This window comes from Phalangium opilio, unplaced genomic scaffold, assembly GCF_054372755.1.
Source record: "Phalangium opilio isolate 3A_F unplaced genomic scaffold, DU_Popi_V2 ptg000031l_1, whole genome shotgun sequence".
Taxonomy (NCBI): domain Eukaryota; kingdom Metazoa; phylum Arthropoda; class Arachnida; order Opiliones; family Phalangiidae; genus Phalangium; species Phalangium opilio.
Window position 1 is genome coordinate 616174 of NW_028324158.1, and position 14834 is coordinate 631007.

Consider the following 14834-nt stretch of genomic DNA (forward strand, 5'->3'; position numbering starts at 1 on the left):
CGGTCGTCAGGTATTGTGGAAAAACTTTGGTCTTTTACGTTACATTTGAGACTTCACAACACGGCAGCCGGGTGGGCTCGAACCACAAACCTTTTGAATAACAGCTGAACGCTCTAACCATTGCGCCACGGAAGCCCAAAAATTAAATGTTCGTCAGTTATTTTTAAAAAACTCTGAATTTTACGTTACATCTAAGACCTCACAACACCGCTCCCGGATGGGCTCGAACCACCAACCTTTTGGTTAACAGCCGACGGCGTTAACCATTGCGCAACGGAAGCCCAAAGATTAAATGTTCGTCAGGTATTGTGGAAAAACTTTGGCTTTTTACGTTACATGTGAGAGCTCACAACACCGCTCCCGGGTGGGCTCGAACCACCAACTTTCGGTTAACAGCTGAACGCTCTAACCATTGCGCCACGGAAACCCAAAAATTAAATGGTCGTCGGGTATTGTGGAAACACTTTGGCTTTTTACGTTACATGTGAGAGCTCACAACACCGCTCCCGGGTGGGCTCGAACCACCAACCTTTCGGTTAACAGCCGAACGCGCTAACCATTGCGCCACAGAAGCCCAAAGATAAAATGTTCGTCAGGTATTTTTAAAAAACTCTGAATTTTACGTTACATCTAAGACCTCACAACACCGCTCCCGGATGGGCTCGAACCACCAACCTTTCGGTTAACAGCCGAACGCGCTAACCATTGCGCCACGGAAGCCCAAAAATTAAATGTTCGTCAGTTATTTTTAAAAAACTCTGAATTTTACGTTACATCTAAGACCTCACAACACCGCTCCCGGATGGGCTCGAACCACCAACCTTTCGGTTAACAGCCGACGGCGTTAACCATTGCGCAACGGAAGCCCAAAGATTAAATGTTCGTCAGGTATTGTGGAAAAACTTTGGCATTTGACATTACGTTTGAGATCTCACAACACCGCCCCCGGGTGGGCTCGAACCACCAACCTTTCGGTTAACAGCCGAACGCGCTAACCATTGCGCCACGGAAGCTCAAAAATTAAACGGTCGTCAGGTATTGTGGAAAAACTTTGGCTTTTTACGTTACATTTGAGAGCTCACAACACCGCTCCCGGGTGGGCTCGAACCACCAACCTTTCGGTTAACAGCCGAACGCGCTAACCATTGCGCCACGGAAGCTCAAAAATTAAACGGTCGTCAGGTATTGTGGAAAAACTTTGGCTTTTTACGTTACATTTGAGACTTCACAACACGGCAGCCGGGTGGGCTCGAACCACCAACCTTTTGGTTAACATTCGAACGCGCTAACCTTCGAGCCAAGGAAGCTCAGAAATGAAATTTTCGTCAGGTATTGTGGAAAAACTCTGACTTTTTACGTCACATCCGAGACTTCAAAACACCGCTCCCGGATGGGCTCGAACCACAAACCTTTTGAATAACAGCTGAACGCGCTAACCATTGCGCCACGGAAGCCCAAAAATTAAATGTTCGTCAGATATTTTTAAAAAACTCTGAATTTTAAGTTACATCTAAGACCTCACAACACCGCTCCCGGATGGGCTCGAACCACCAACCTTTCGGTTAACAGCCGACGGCGTTAACCATTGCGCAACGGAAGCCCAAAGATTAAATGTTCGTCAGGTATTGTGGAAAAACTTTGGCTTTTTACGTTACATGTGAGAGCTCACAACACCGCTCCCGGGTGGGCTCGAACCACCAACTTTCGGTTAACAGCTGAACGCTCTAACCATTGCGCCACGGAAACCCAAAAATTAAATGTTCGTCAGTTATTTTTAAAAAACTCTGAATTTTACGTCACATCTAAGACCTCACAACACCGCTCCCGGATGGGCTCGAACCACCAACTTTCGGTTAACAGCCGACGGCGTTAACCATTGCGCAACGGAAGCCCAAAGATTAAATGTTCGTCAGGTATTGTGGAAAAACTTTGGCATTTGACATTACGTTTGAGATCTCACAACACCGCCCCCGGGTGGGCTCGAACCACCAACCTTTCGGTTAACAGCCGAACGCGCTAACCATTGCGCCACGGAAGCTCAAAAATTAAACGGTCGTCAGGTATTGTGGAAAAACTTTGGCTTTTTACGTTACATTTGAGAGCTCACAACACCGCTCCCGGGTGGGCTCGAACCACCAACCTTTCGGTTAACAGCCGAACGCGCTAACCATTGCGCCACGGAAGCTCAAAAATTAAACGGTCGTCAGGTATTGTGGAAAAACTTTGGCTTTTTACGTTACATTTGAGACTTCACAACACGGCAGCCGGGTGGGCTCGAACCACCAACCTTTTGGTTAACATTCGAACGCGCTAACCTTCGAGCCAAGGAAGCTCAGAAATGAAATGGTCGTCAGGTATTGTGGAAAAACTCTGAATTTTACGTCACATCTAAGACCTCACAACACCGCTCCCGGATGGGCTCGAACCACCAACCTTTCGGTTAACAGCCGACGGCGTTAACCATTGCGCAACGGAAGCCCAAAAATTAAATGTTCGTCAGATATTTTTAAAAAACTCTGAATTTTACGTTACATCTAAGACCTCACAACACCGCTCACGGATGGGCTCGAACCACCAACCTTTCGGTTAACAGCCGAACGCGCTAACCATTGCGCCACGGAAGCCCAAAAATTAAATGGTCGTCGGGTATTGTGGAAACACTTTGGCTTTTTACGTTACATGTGAGAGCTCACAACACCGCTCCCGGGTGGGCTCGAACCACCAACTTTCGGTTAACAGCTGAACGCTCTAACCATTGCGCCACGGAAACCCAAAAATTAAATGTTCGTCAGTTATTTTTAAAAAACTCTGAATTTTACGTCACATCTAGGACCTCACAACACCGCTCCCGGATGGGCTCGAACCACCAACCTTTCGGTTAACAGCCGACGGCGTTAACCATTGCGCAACGGAAGCCCAAAGATTAAATGTTCGTCAGGTATTGTGGAAAAACTTTGACTTTTTACGTCACATCTGAGACCTCACAACACCGCTCACGGATGGGCTCGAACCACCAACCTTTCGGTTAACAGCCGAACGCGCTAACCATTGCGCCACGGAAGCCCGAAGATAAAATGTTCGTCAGGTATTTTTAAAAAACTCTGAATTTTACGTTACATCTAAGACCTCACAACACCGCTCGCGGATGGGCTCGAACCACCAACCTTTCGGTTAACAGCCGAACGCGCTAACCATTGCGCCACGAAACCCAAAAATTAAACGTTCGTCAGTTATTTTTAAAAAACTCTGAATTTTACGTTACATCTAAGACCTCACAACACCGCTCCCGGATGGGCTCGAACCACCAACCTTTCGGTTAACAGCCGACGACGTTAACCATTGCGCAACGGAAGCCCAAAGATTAAATGTTCGTCAGGTATTGTGGAAAAACTTTGGCATTTGACATTACGTTTGAGATCTCACAACACCGCCCCCGGGTGGGCTCGAACCACCAACCTTTCGGTTAACAGCCGAACGCGCTAACCATTGCGCCACGGAAGCTCAAAAATTAAACGGTCGTCAGGTATTGTGGAAAAACTTTGGCTTTTTACGTTACATTTGAGAGCTCACAACACCGCTCCCGGGTGGGCTCGAACCACCAACCTTTCGGTTAACAGCCGAACGCGCTAACCATTGCGTAACGGAAGCTCAAAAATTAAACGGTCGTCAGGTATTGTGGAAAAACTTTGGTCTTTTACGTTACATTTGAGACTTCACAACACGGCAGCCGGGTGGGCTCGAACCACAAACCTTTTGAATAACAGCTGAACGCTCTAACCATTGCGCCACGGAAGCCCAAAAATTAAATGTTCGTCAGTTATTTTTAAAAAACTCTGAATTTTACGTTACATCTAAGACCTCACAACACCGCTCCCGGATGGGCTCGAACCACCAACCTTTTGGTTAACAGCCGACGGCGTTAACCATTGCGCAACGGAAGCCCAAAGATTAAATGTTCGTCAGGTATTGTGGAAAAACTTTGGCTTTTTACGTTACATGTGAGAGCTCACAACACCGCTCCCGGGTGGGCTCGAACCACCAACTTTCGGTTAACAGCTGAAAGCTCTAACCATTGCGCCAAGGAAACCCAAAAATTAAATGTTCGTCAGTTATTTTTAAAAAACTCTGAATTTTACGTCACATCTAAGACCTCACAACACCGCTCCCGGATGGGCTCGAACCACCAACCTTTCGGTTAACAGCCGACGGCGTTAACCATTGCGCAACGGAAGCCCAAAGATTAAATGTTCGTCAGGTATTGTGGAAAAACTTTGACTTTTTACGTCACATCTGAGACCTCACAACACCGCTCACGGATGGGCTCGAACCACCAACCTTTCGGTTAACAGCCGAACGCGCTAACCATTGCGCCACGGAAGCCCAAAAATTAAATGGTCGTCGGGTATTGTGGAAACACTTTGGCTTTTTACGTTACATGTGAGAGCTCACAACACCGCTCCCGGGTGGGCTCGAACCACCAACCTTTCGGTTAACAGCCGAACGCGCTAACCATTGCGCCACAGAAGCCCAAAGATAAAATGTTCGTCAGGTATTTTTAAAAAACTCTGAATTTTACGTTACATCTAAGACCTCACAACACCGCTCCCGGATGGGCTCGAACCACCAACCTTTCGGTTAACAGCCGAACGCGCTAACCATTGCGCCACGGAAGCCCAAAAATTAAATGTTCGTCAGTTATTTTTAAAAAACTCTGAATTTTACGTTACATCTAAGACCTCACAACACCGCTCCCGGATGGGCTCGAACCACCAACCTTTCGGTTAACAGCCGACGGCGTTAACCATTGCGCAACGGAAGCCCAAAGATTAAATGTTCGTCAGGTATTGTGGAAAAACTTTGGCATTTGACATTACGTTTGAGATCTCACAACACCGCCCCCGGGTGGGCTCGAACCACCAACCTTTCGGTTAACAGCCGAACGCGCTAACCATTGCGCCACGGAAGCTCAAAAATTAAACGGTCGTCAGGTATTGTGGAAAAACTTTGGCTTTTTACGTTACATTTGAGAGCTCACAACACCGCTCCCGGGTGGGCTCGAACCACCAACCTTTCGGTTAACAGCCGAACGCGCTAACCATTGCGCCACGGAAGCTCAAAAATTAAACGGTCGTCAGGTATTGTGGAAAAACTTTGGCTTTTTACGTTACATTTGAGACTTCACAACACGGCAGCCGGGTGGGCTCGAACCACCAACCTTTTGGTTAACATTCGAACGCGCTAACCTTCGAGCCAAGGAAGCTCAGAAATGAAATTTTCGTCAGGTATTGTGGAAAAACTCTGACTTTTTACGTCACATCCGAGACTTCAAAACACCGCTCCCGGAAAGGCTCGAACCACAAACCTTTTGAATAACAGCTGAACGCGCTAACCATTGCGCCACGGAAGCCCAAAAATTAAATGTTCGTCAGATATTTTTAAAAAACTCTGAATTTTAAGTTACATCTAAGACCTCACAACACCGCTCCCGGATGGGCTCGAACCACCAACCTTTCGGTTAACAGCCGACGGCGTTAACCATTGCGCAACGGAAGCCCAAAGATTAAATGTTCGTCAGGTATTGTGGAAAAACTTTGGCTTTTTACGTTAAATGTGAGAGCTCACAACACCGCTCCCGGGTGGGCTCGAACCACCAACTTTCGGTTAACAGCTGAACGCTCTAACCATTGCGCCACGGAAACCCAAAAATTAAATGTTCGTCAGTTATTTTTAAAAAACTCTGAATTTTACGTCACATCTAAGACCTCACAACACCGCTCCCGGATGGGCTCGAACCACCAACCTTTCGGTTAACAGCCGACGGCGTTAACCATTGCGCAACGGAAGCCCAAAGATTAAATGTTCGTCAGGTATTGTGGAAAAACTGACTTTTTACGTCACATCTGAGACCTCACAACACCGCTCACGGATGGGCTCGAACCACCAACCTTTCGGTTAACAGCCGAACGCGCTAACCATTGCGCCACGGAAGCCCAAAATTTAAATGGTCGTCGGGTATTGTGGAAACACTTTGGCTTTTTACGTTACATGTGAGAGCTCACAACACCGCTCCCGGGTGGGCTCGAACCACCAACTTTCGGTTAACAGCCGACGGCGTTAACCATTGCGCAACGGAAGCCCAAAGATTAAATGTTCGTCAGGTATTGTGGAAAAACTTTGACTTTTTACGTCACATCTGAGACCTCACAACACCGCTCACGGATGGGCTCGAACCACCAACCTTTCGGTTAACAGCCGAACGCGCTAACCATTGCGCCACGGAAGCCCAAAAATTAAATGGTCGTCGGGTATTGTGGAAACACTTTGGCTTTTTACGTTACATGTGAGAGCTCACAACACCGCTCCCGGATGGGCTCGAACCACCAACCTTTCGGTTAACAGCCGACGGCGTTAACCATTGCGCAACGGAAGCCCAAAGATTAAATGTTCGTCAGGTATTGTGGAAAAACTTTGACTTTTTACGTCACATCTGAGACCTCACAACACCGCTCACGGATGGGCTCGAACCACCAACCTTTCGGTTAACAGCCGAACGCGCTAACCATTGCGCCACGGAAGCCCAAAAATTAAATGGTCGTCGGGTATTGTGGAAACACTTTGGCTTTTTACGTTACATGTGAGAGCTCACAACACCGCTCCCGGGTGGGCTCGAACCACCAACCTTTCGGTTAACAGCCGAACGCGCTAACCATTGCGCCACGGAAGCCCAAAAATTAAATGGTCGTCGGGTATTGTGGAAACACTTTGGCTTTTTACGTTACATGTGAGAGCTCACAACACCGCTCCCGGGTGGGCTCGAACCACCAACCTTTCGGTTAACAGCCGAACGCGCTAACCATTGCACCACGGAAGCCCAAAAATTAAATGTTCGTCAGTTATTTTTAAAAAACTCTGAATTTTACGTTACATCTAAGACCTCACAACACCGCTCCCGGATGGGCTCGAACCACCAACCTTTCGGTTAACAGCCGACGGCGTTAACCATTGCGCAACGGAAGCCCAAAGATTAAATGTTCGTCAGGTATTGTGGAAAAACTTTGGCATTTGACATTACGTTTGAGATCTCACAACACCGCCCCCGGGTGGGCTCGAACCACCAACCTTTCGGTTAACAGCCGAACGCGCTAACCATTGCGCCACGGAAGCTCAAAAATTAAACGGTCGTCAGGTATTGTGGAAAAACTTTGGCTTTTTACGTTACATTTGAGACTTCACAACACGGCAGCCGGGTGGGCTCGAACCACCAACCTTTTGGTTAACATTCGAACGCGCTAACCTTCGAGCCAAGGAAGCTCAGAAATGAAATGGTCGTCAGGTATTGTGAAAAAACTCTGACTTTTTACGTCAAATCCGAGACTTCAAAACACCGCTCCCGGATGGGCTCGAACCACAAACCTTTTGAATAACAGCTGAACGCGCTAACCATTGCGCCACGGAAGCCCAAAAATTAAATGTTCGTCAGATATTTTTAAAAAACTCTGAATTTTAAGTTACATCTAAGACCTCACAACACAGCTCCCGGATGGGCTCGAACCACCAACCTTTCGGTTAACAGCCGACGGCGTTAACCATTGCGCAACGGAAGCCCAAAGATTAAATGTTCGTCAGGTATTGTGGAAAAACTTTGGATTTTTACGTTACATGTGAGAGCTCACAACACCGCTCCCGGGTGGTCTCGAACCACCAACTTTCGGTTAACAGCTGAACGCTCTAACCATTGCGCCACGGAAACCCAAAAATTAAATGTTCGTCAGTTATTTTTAAAAAAACTCTGAATTTTACGTCACATCTAAGACCTCACAACACCGCTCCCGGATGGGCTCGAACCACCAACCTTTCGGTTAACAGCCGACGGCGTTAACCATTGCGCAACGGAAGCCCAAAGATTAAATGTTCGTCAGGTATTGTGGAAAAACTTTGGATTTTTACGTTACATGTGAGAGCTCACAACACCGCTCCCGGGTGGGCTCGAACCACCAACTTTCGGTTAACAGCTGAACGCTCTAACCATTGGGCCACGGAAACCCAAAAATTAAATGTTCGTCAGTTATTTTTAAAAAACTCTGAATTTTACGTCACATCTAAGACCTCACAACACCGCTCCCGGATGGGCTCGAACCACCAACCTTTCGGTTAACAGCCGACGGCGTTAACCATTGCGCAACGGAAGCCCAAAGATTAAATGTTCGTCAGGTATTGTGGAAAAACTTTGACTTTTTACGTCACATCTGAGACCTCAGAACACCGCTCACGGATGGGCTCGAACCACCAACCTTTCGGTTAACAGCCGAACGCGCTAACCATTGCGCCACGGAAGCCCAAAAATTAAATGGTCGTCGGGTATTGTGGAAACACTTTGGCTTTTTACGTTACATGTGAGAGCTCACAACACCGCTCCCGGGTGGGCTCGAACCACCAACCTTTCGGTTAACAGCCGAACGCGCTAACCATTGCGCCACAGAAGCCCAAAGATAAAATGTTCGTCAGGTATTTTTAAAAAACTCTGAATTTTACGTTACATCTAAGACCTCACAACACCGCTCCCGGATGGGCTCGAACCACCAACCTTTCGGTTAACAGCCGACGGCGTTAACCATTGCGCAACGGAAGCCCAAAGATTAAATGTTCGTCAGGTATTGTGGAAAAACTTTGGATTTTTACGTTACATGTGAGAGCTCACAACACCGCTCCCGGGTGGTCTCGAACCACCAACTTTCGGTTAACAGCTGAACGCTCTAACCATTGCGCCACGGAAACCCAAAAATTAAATGTTCGTCAGTTATTTTTAAAAAAACTCTGAATTTTACGTCACATCTAAGACCTCACAACACCGCTCCCGGATGGGCTCGAACCACCAACCTTTCGGTTAACAGCCGACGGCGTTAACCATTGCGCAACGGAAGCCCAAAGATTAAATGTTCGTCAGGTATTGTGGAAAAACTTTGGCTTTTTACGTTACATGTGAGAGCTCACAACACCGCTCCCGGGTGGGCTCGAACCACCAACTTTCGGTTAACAGCTGAACGCTCTAACCATTGCGCCACGGAAACCCAAAAATTAAATGGTCGTCGGGTATTGTGGAAACACTTTGGCTTTTTACGTTACATGTGAGAGCTCACAACACCGCTCCCGGGTGGGCTCGAACCACCAACCTTTCGGTTAACAGCCGAACGCGCTAACCATTGCGCCACAGAAGCCCAAAGATAAAATGTTCGTCAGGTATTTTTAAAAAACTCTGAATTTTACGTTACATCTAAGACCTCACAACACCGCTCCCGGATGGGCTCGAACCACCAACCTTTCGGTTAACAGCCGAACGCGCTAACCATTGCGCCACGGAAGCCCAAAAATTAAATGTTCGTCAGTTATTTTTAAAAAACTCTGAATTTTACGTTACATCTAAGACCTCACAACACCGCTCCCGGATGGGCTCGAACCACCAACCTTTCGGTTAACAGCCGATGGCGTTAACCATTGCGCAACGGAAGCCCAAAGATTAAATGTTCGTCAGGTATTGTGGAAAAACTTTGACTTTTTACGTCACATCTGAGACCTCACAACACCGCTCACGGATGGGCTCGAACCACCAACCTTTCGGTTAACAGCCGAACGCGCTAACCATTGCGCCACGGAAGCCCAAAAATTAAATGGTCGTCGGGTATTGTGGAAACACTTTGGCTTTTTACGTTACATGTGAGAGCTCACAACACCGCTCCCGGATGGGCTCGAACCACCAACCTTTCGGTTAACAGCCGACGGCGTTAACCATTGCGCAACGGAAGCCCAAAGATTAAATGTTCGTCAGGTATTGTGGAAAAACTTTGACTTTTTACGTCACATCTGAGACCTCACAACACCGCTCACGGATGGGCTCGAACCACCAACCTTTCGGTTAACAGCCGAACGCGCTAACCATTGCGCCACGGAAGCCCAAAAATTAAATGGTCGTCGGGTATTGTGGAAACACTTTGGCTTTTTACGTTACATGTGAGAGCTCACAACACCGCTCCCGGGTGGGCTCGAACCACCAACCTTTCGGTTAACAGCCGAACGCGCTAACCATTGCGCCACGGAAGCCCAAAAATTAAATGGTCGTCGGGTATTGTGGAAACACTTTGGCTTTTTACGTTACATGTGAGAGCTCACAACACCGCTCCCGGGTGGGCTCGAACCACCAACCTTTCGGTTAACAGCCGAACGCGCTAACCATTGCACCACGGAAGCCCAAAAATTAAATGTTCGTCAGTTATTTTTAAAAAACTCTGAATTTTACGTTACATCTAAGACCTCACAACACCGCTCCCGGATGGGCTCGAACCACCAACCTTTCGGTTAACAGCCGACGGCGTTAACCATTGCGCAACGGAAGCCCAAAGATTAAATGTTCGTCAGGTATTGTGGAAAAACTTTGGCATTTGACATTACGTTTGAGATCTCACAACACCGCCCCCGGGTGGGCTCGAACCACCAACCTTTCGGTTAACAGCCGAACGCGCTAACCATTGCGCCACGGAAGCTCAAAAATTAAACGGTCGTCAGGTATTGTGGAAAAACTTTGGCTTTTTACGTTACATTTGAGACTTCACAACACGGCAGCCGGGTGGGCTCGAACCACCAACCTTTTGGTTAACATTCGAACGCGCTAACCTTCGAGCCAAGGAAGCTCAGAAATGAAATGGTCGTCAGGTATTGTGAAAAAACTCTGACTTTTTACGTCAAATCCGAGACTTCAAAACACCGCTCCCGGATGGGCTCGAACCACAAACCTTTTGAATAACAGCTGAACGCGCTAACCATTGCGCCACGGAAGCCCAAAAATTAAATGTTCGTCAGATATTTTTAAAAAACTCTGAATTTTAAGTTACATCTAAGACCTCACAACACAGCTCCCGGATGGGCTCGAACCACCAACCTTTCGGTTAACAGCCGACGGCGTTAACCATTGCGCAACGGAAGCCCAAAGATTAAATGTTCGTCAGGTATTGTGGAAAAACTTTGGATTTTTACGTTACATGTGAGAGCTCACAACACCGCTCCCGGGTGGTCTCGAACCACCAACTTTCGGTTAACAGCTGAACGCTCTAACCATTGCGCCACGGAAACCCAAAAATTAAATGTTCGTCAGTTATTTTTAAAAAAACTCTGAATTTTACGTCACATCTAAGACCTCACAACACCGCTCCCGGATGGGCTCGAACCACCAACCTTTCGGTTAACAGCCGACGGCGTTAACCATTGCGCAACGGAAGCCCAAAGATTAAATGTTCGTCAGGTATTGTGGAAAAACTTTGGATTTTTACGTTACATGTGAGAGCTCACAACACCGCTCCCGGGTGGGCTCGAACCACCAACTTTCGGTTAACAGCTGAACGCTCTAACCATTGGGCCACGGAAACCCAAAAATTAAATGTTCGTCAGTTATTTTTAAAAAACTCTGAATTTTACGTCACATCTAAGACCTCACAACACCGCTCCCGGATGGGCTCGAACCACCAACCTTTCGGTTAACAGCCGACGGCGTTAACCATTGCGCAACGGAAGCCCAAAGATTAAATGTTCGTCAGGTATTGTGGAAAAACTTTGACTTTTTACGTCACATCTGAGACCTCACAACACCGCTCACGGATGGGCTCGAACCACCAACCTTTCGGTTAACAGCCGAACGCGCTAACCATTGCGCCACGGAAGCCCAAAAATTAAATGGTCGTCGGGTATTGTGGAAACACTTTGGCTTTTTACGTTACATGTGAGAGCTCACAACACCGCTCCCGGGTGGGCTCGAACCACCAACCTTTCGGTTAACAGCCGAACGCGCTAACCATTGCGCCACAGAAGCCCAAAGATAAAATGTTCGTCAGGTATTTTTAAAAAACTCTGAATTTTACGTTACATCTAAGACCTCACAACACCGCTCCCGGATGGGCTCGAACCACCAACCTTTCGGTTAACAGCCGACGGCGTTAACCATTGCGCAACGGAAGCCCAAAGATTAAATGTTCGTCAGGTATTGTGGAAAAACTTTGGATTTTTACGTTACATGTGAGAGCTCACAACACCGCTCCCGGGTGGTCTCGAACCACCAACTTTCGGTTAACAGCTGAACGCTCTAACCATTGCGCCACGGAAACCCAAAAATTAAATGTTCGTCAGTTATTTTTAAAAAAACTCTGAATTTTACGTCACATCTAAGACCTCACAACACCGCTCCCGGATGGGCTCGAACCACCAACCTTTCGGTTAACAGCCGACGGCGTTAACCATTGCGCAACGGAAGCCCAAAGATTAAATGTTCGTCAGGTATTGTGGAAAAACTTTGGATTTTTACGTTACATGTGAGAGCTCACAACACCGCTCCCGGGTGGGCTCGAACCACCAACTTTCGGTTAACAGCTGAACGCTCTAACCATTGCGCCACGGAAACCCAAAAATTAAATTTTCGTCAGTTATTTTTAAAAAACTCTGAATTTTACGTCACATCTAAGACCTCACAACACCGCTCCCGGATGGGCTCGAACCACCAACCTTTCGGTTAACAGCCGACGGCGTTAACCATTGCGCAACGGAAGCCCAAAGATTAAATGTTCGTCAGGTATTGTGGAAAAACTTTGACTTTTTACGTCACATCTGAGACCTCACAACACCGCTCACGGATGGGCTCGAACCACCAACCTTTCGGTTAACAGCCGAACGCGCTAACCATTGCGCCACGGAAGCCCAAAAATTAAATGGTCGTCGGGTATTGTGGAAACACTTTGGCTTTTTACGTTACATGTGAGAGCTCACAACACCGCTCCCGGGTGGGCTCGAACCACCAACCTTTCGGTTAACAGCCGAACGCGCTAACCATTGCGCCACAGAAGCCCAAAGATAAAATGTTCGTCAGGTATTTTTAAAAAACTCTGAATTTTACGTTACATCTAAGACCTCACAACACCGCTCCCGGATGGGCTCGAACCACCAACCTTTCGGTTAACAGCCGACGGCGTTAACCATTGCGCAACGGAAGCCCAAAGATTAAATGTTCGTCAGGTATTGTGGAAAAACTTTGGATTTTTACGTTACATGTGAGAGCTCACAACACCGCTCCCGGGTGGTCTCGAACCACCAACTTTCGGTTAACAGCTGAACGCTCTAACCATTGCGCCACGGAAACCCAAAAATTAAATGTTCGTCAGTTATTTTTAAAAAAACTCTGAATTTTACGTCACATCTAAGACCTCACAACACCGCTCCCGGATGGGCTCGAACCACCAACCTTTCGGTTAACAGCCGACGGCGTTAACCATTGCGCAACGGAAGCCCAAAGATTAAATGTTCGTCAGGTATTGTGGAAAAACTTTGGATTTTTACGTTACATGTGAGAGCTCACAACACCGCTCCCGGGTGGGCTCGAACCACCAACTTTCGGTTAACAGCTGAACGCTCTAACCATTGCGCCACGGAAACCCAAAAATTAAATGTTCGTCAGTTATTTTTAAAAAACTCTGAATTTTACGTCACATCTAAGACCTCACAACACCGCTCCCGGATGGGCTCGAACCACCAACCTTTCGGTTAACAGCCGAACGCGCTAACCATTGCGCCACGGAAGCCCAAAAATTAAATGGTCGTCGGGTATTGTGGAAACACTTTGGCTTTTTACGTTACATGTGAGAGCTCACAACACCGCTCCCGGGTGGGCTCGAACCACCAACCTTTCGGTTAACAGCCGAACGCGCTAACCATTGCGCCACAGAAGCCCAAAGATAAAATGTTCGTCAGGTATTTTTAAAAAACTCTGAATTTTACGTTACATCTAAGACCTCACAACACCGCTCCCGGATGGGCTCGAACCACCAACCTTTCGGTTAACAGCCGACGGCGTTAACCATTGCGCAACGGAAGCCCAAAGATTAAATGTTCGTCAGGTATTGTGGAAAAACTTTGGATTTTTACGTTACATGTGAGAGCTCACAACACCGCTCCCGGGTGGGCTCGAACCACCAAGTTTCGGTTAACAGCTGAACGCTCTAACCATTGCGCCACGGAAACCCAAAAATTAAATGTTCGTCAGTTATTTTTAAAAAACTCTGAATTTTACGTCACATCTAAGACCTCACAACACCGCTCCCGGATGGGCTCGAACCACCAACCTTTCGGTTAACAGCCGACGGCGTTAACCATTGCGCAACGGAAGCCCAAAGATTAAATGTTCGTCAGGTATTGTGGAAAAACTTTGACTTTTTACGTCACATCTGAGACCTCACAACACCGCTCACGGATGGGCTCGAACCACCAACCTTTCGGTTAACAGCCGAACGCGCTAACCATTGCGCCACGGAAGCCCAAAAATTAAATGGTCGTCGGGTATTGTGGAAACACTTTGGCTTTTTACGTTACATGTGAGAGCTTACAACACCGCTCCCGGGTGGGCTCGAACCACCAACCTTTCGGTTAACAGCCGAACGCGCTAACCATTGCGCCACAGAAGCCCAAAGATAAAATGTTCGTCAGGTATTTTTAAAAAACTCTGAATTTTACGTTACATCTAAGACCTCACAACACCGCTCCCGGATGGGCTCGAACCACCAACCTTTCGGTTAACAGCCGACGGCGTTAACCATTGCGCAACGGAAGCCCAAAGATTAAATGTTCGTCAGGTATTGTGGAAAAACTTTGGCATTTGACATTACGTTTGAGATCTCACAACACCGCCCCGGGTGGGCTCGAACCACCAACCTTTCGGTTAACAGCCGAACGCGCTAACCATCGCGCCACGGAAGCTCAAAAATTAAACGGTCGTCAGGTATTGTGGAAAAACTTTGGCTTTTTACGTT

General features: G+C 47.4%; 5 non-coding genes across 5 annotated transcripts; all 5 read right to left on the reverse strand.

Annotated features, from left to right (window-relative positions):
* Positions 1-1087: 1087 nt before the first annotated feature.
* On the reverse strand, positions 1088-1160 carry TRNAN-GUU (transfer RNA asparagine (anticodon GUU)). The gene has a single exon. It is a non-coding gene; the product is annotated as a tRNA-Asn (tRNA).
* A 952-nt stretch (positions 1161-2112) lies between these two features.
* Positions 2113-2185, reverse strand: TRNAN-GUU (transfer RNA asparagine (anticodon GUU)). Its single transcript has one exon. It is a non-coding gene; the product is annotated as a tRNA-Asn (tRNA).
* Positions 2186-5040: 2855 nt separating this feature from the next.
* TRNAN-GUU (transfer RNA asparagine (anticodon GUU)) lies at positions 5041-5113 on the reverse strand. Its single transcript has one exon. It is a non-coding gene; the product is annotated as a tRNA-Asn (tRNA).
* Positions 5114-6651: 1538 nt separating this feature from the next.
* On the reverse strand, positions 6652-6724 carry TRNAN-GUU (transfer RNA asparagine (anticodon GUU)). The gene has a single exon. It is a non-coding gene; the product is annotated as a tRNA-Asn (tRNA).
* Positions 6725-10022: 3298 nt separating this feature from the next.
* Positions 10023-10095, reverse strand: TRNAN-GUU (transfer RNA asparagine (anticodon GUU)). Its single transcript has one exon. It is a non-coding gene; the product is annotated as a tRNA-Asn (tRNA).
* Between the last annotated feature and the right edge of the window lie 4739 nt (positions 10096-14834).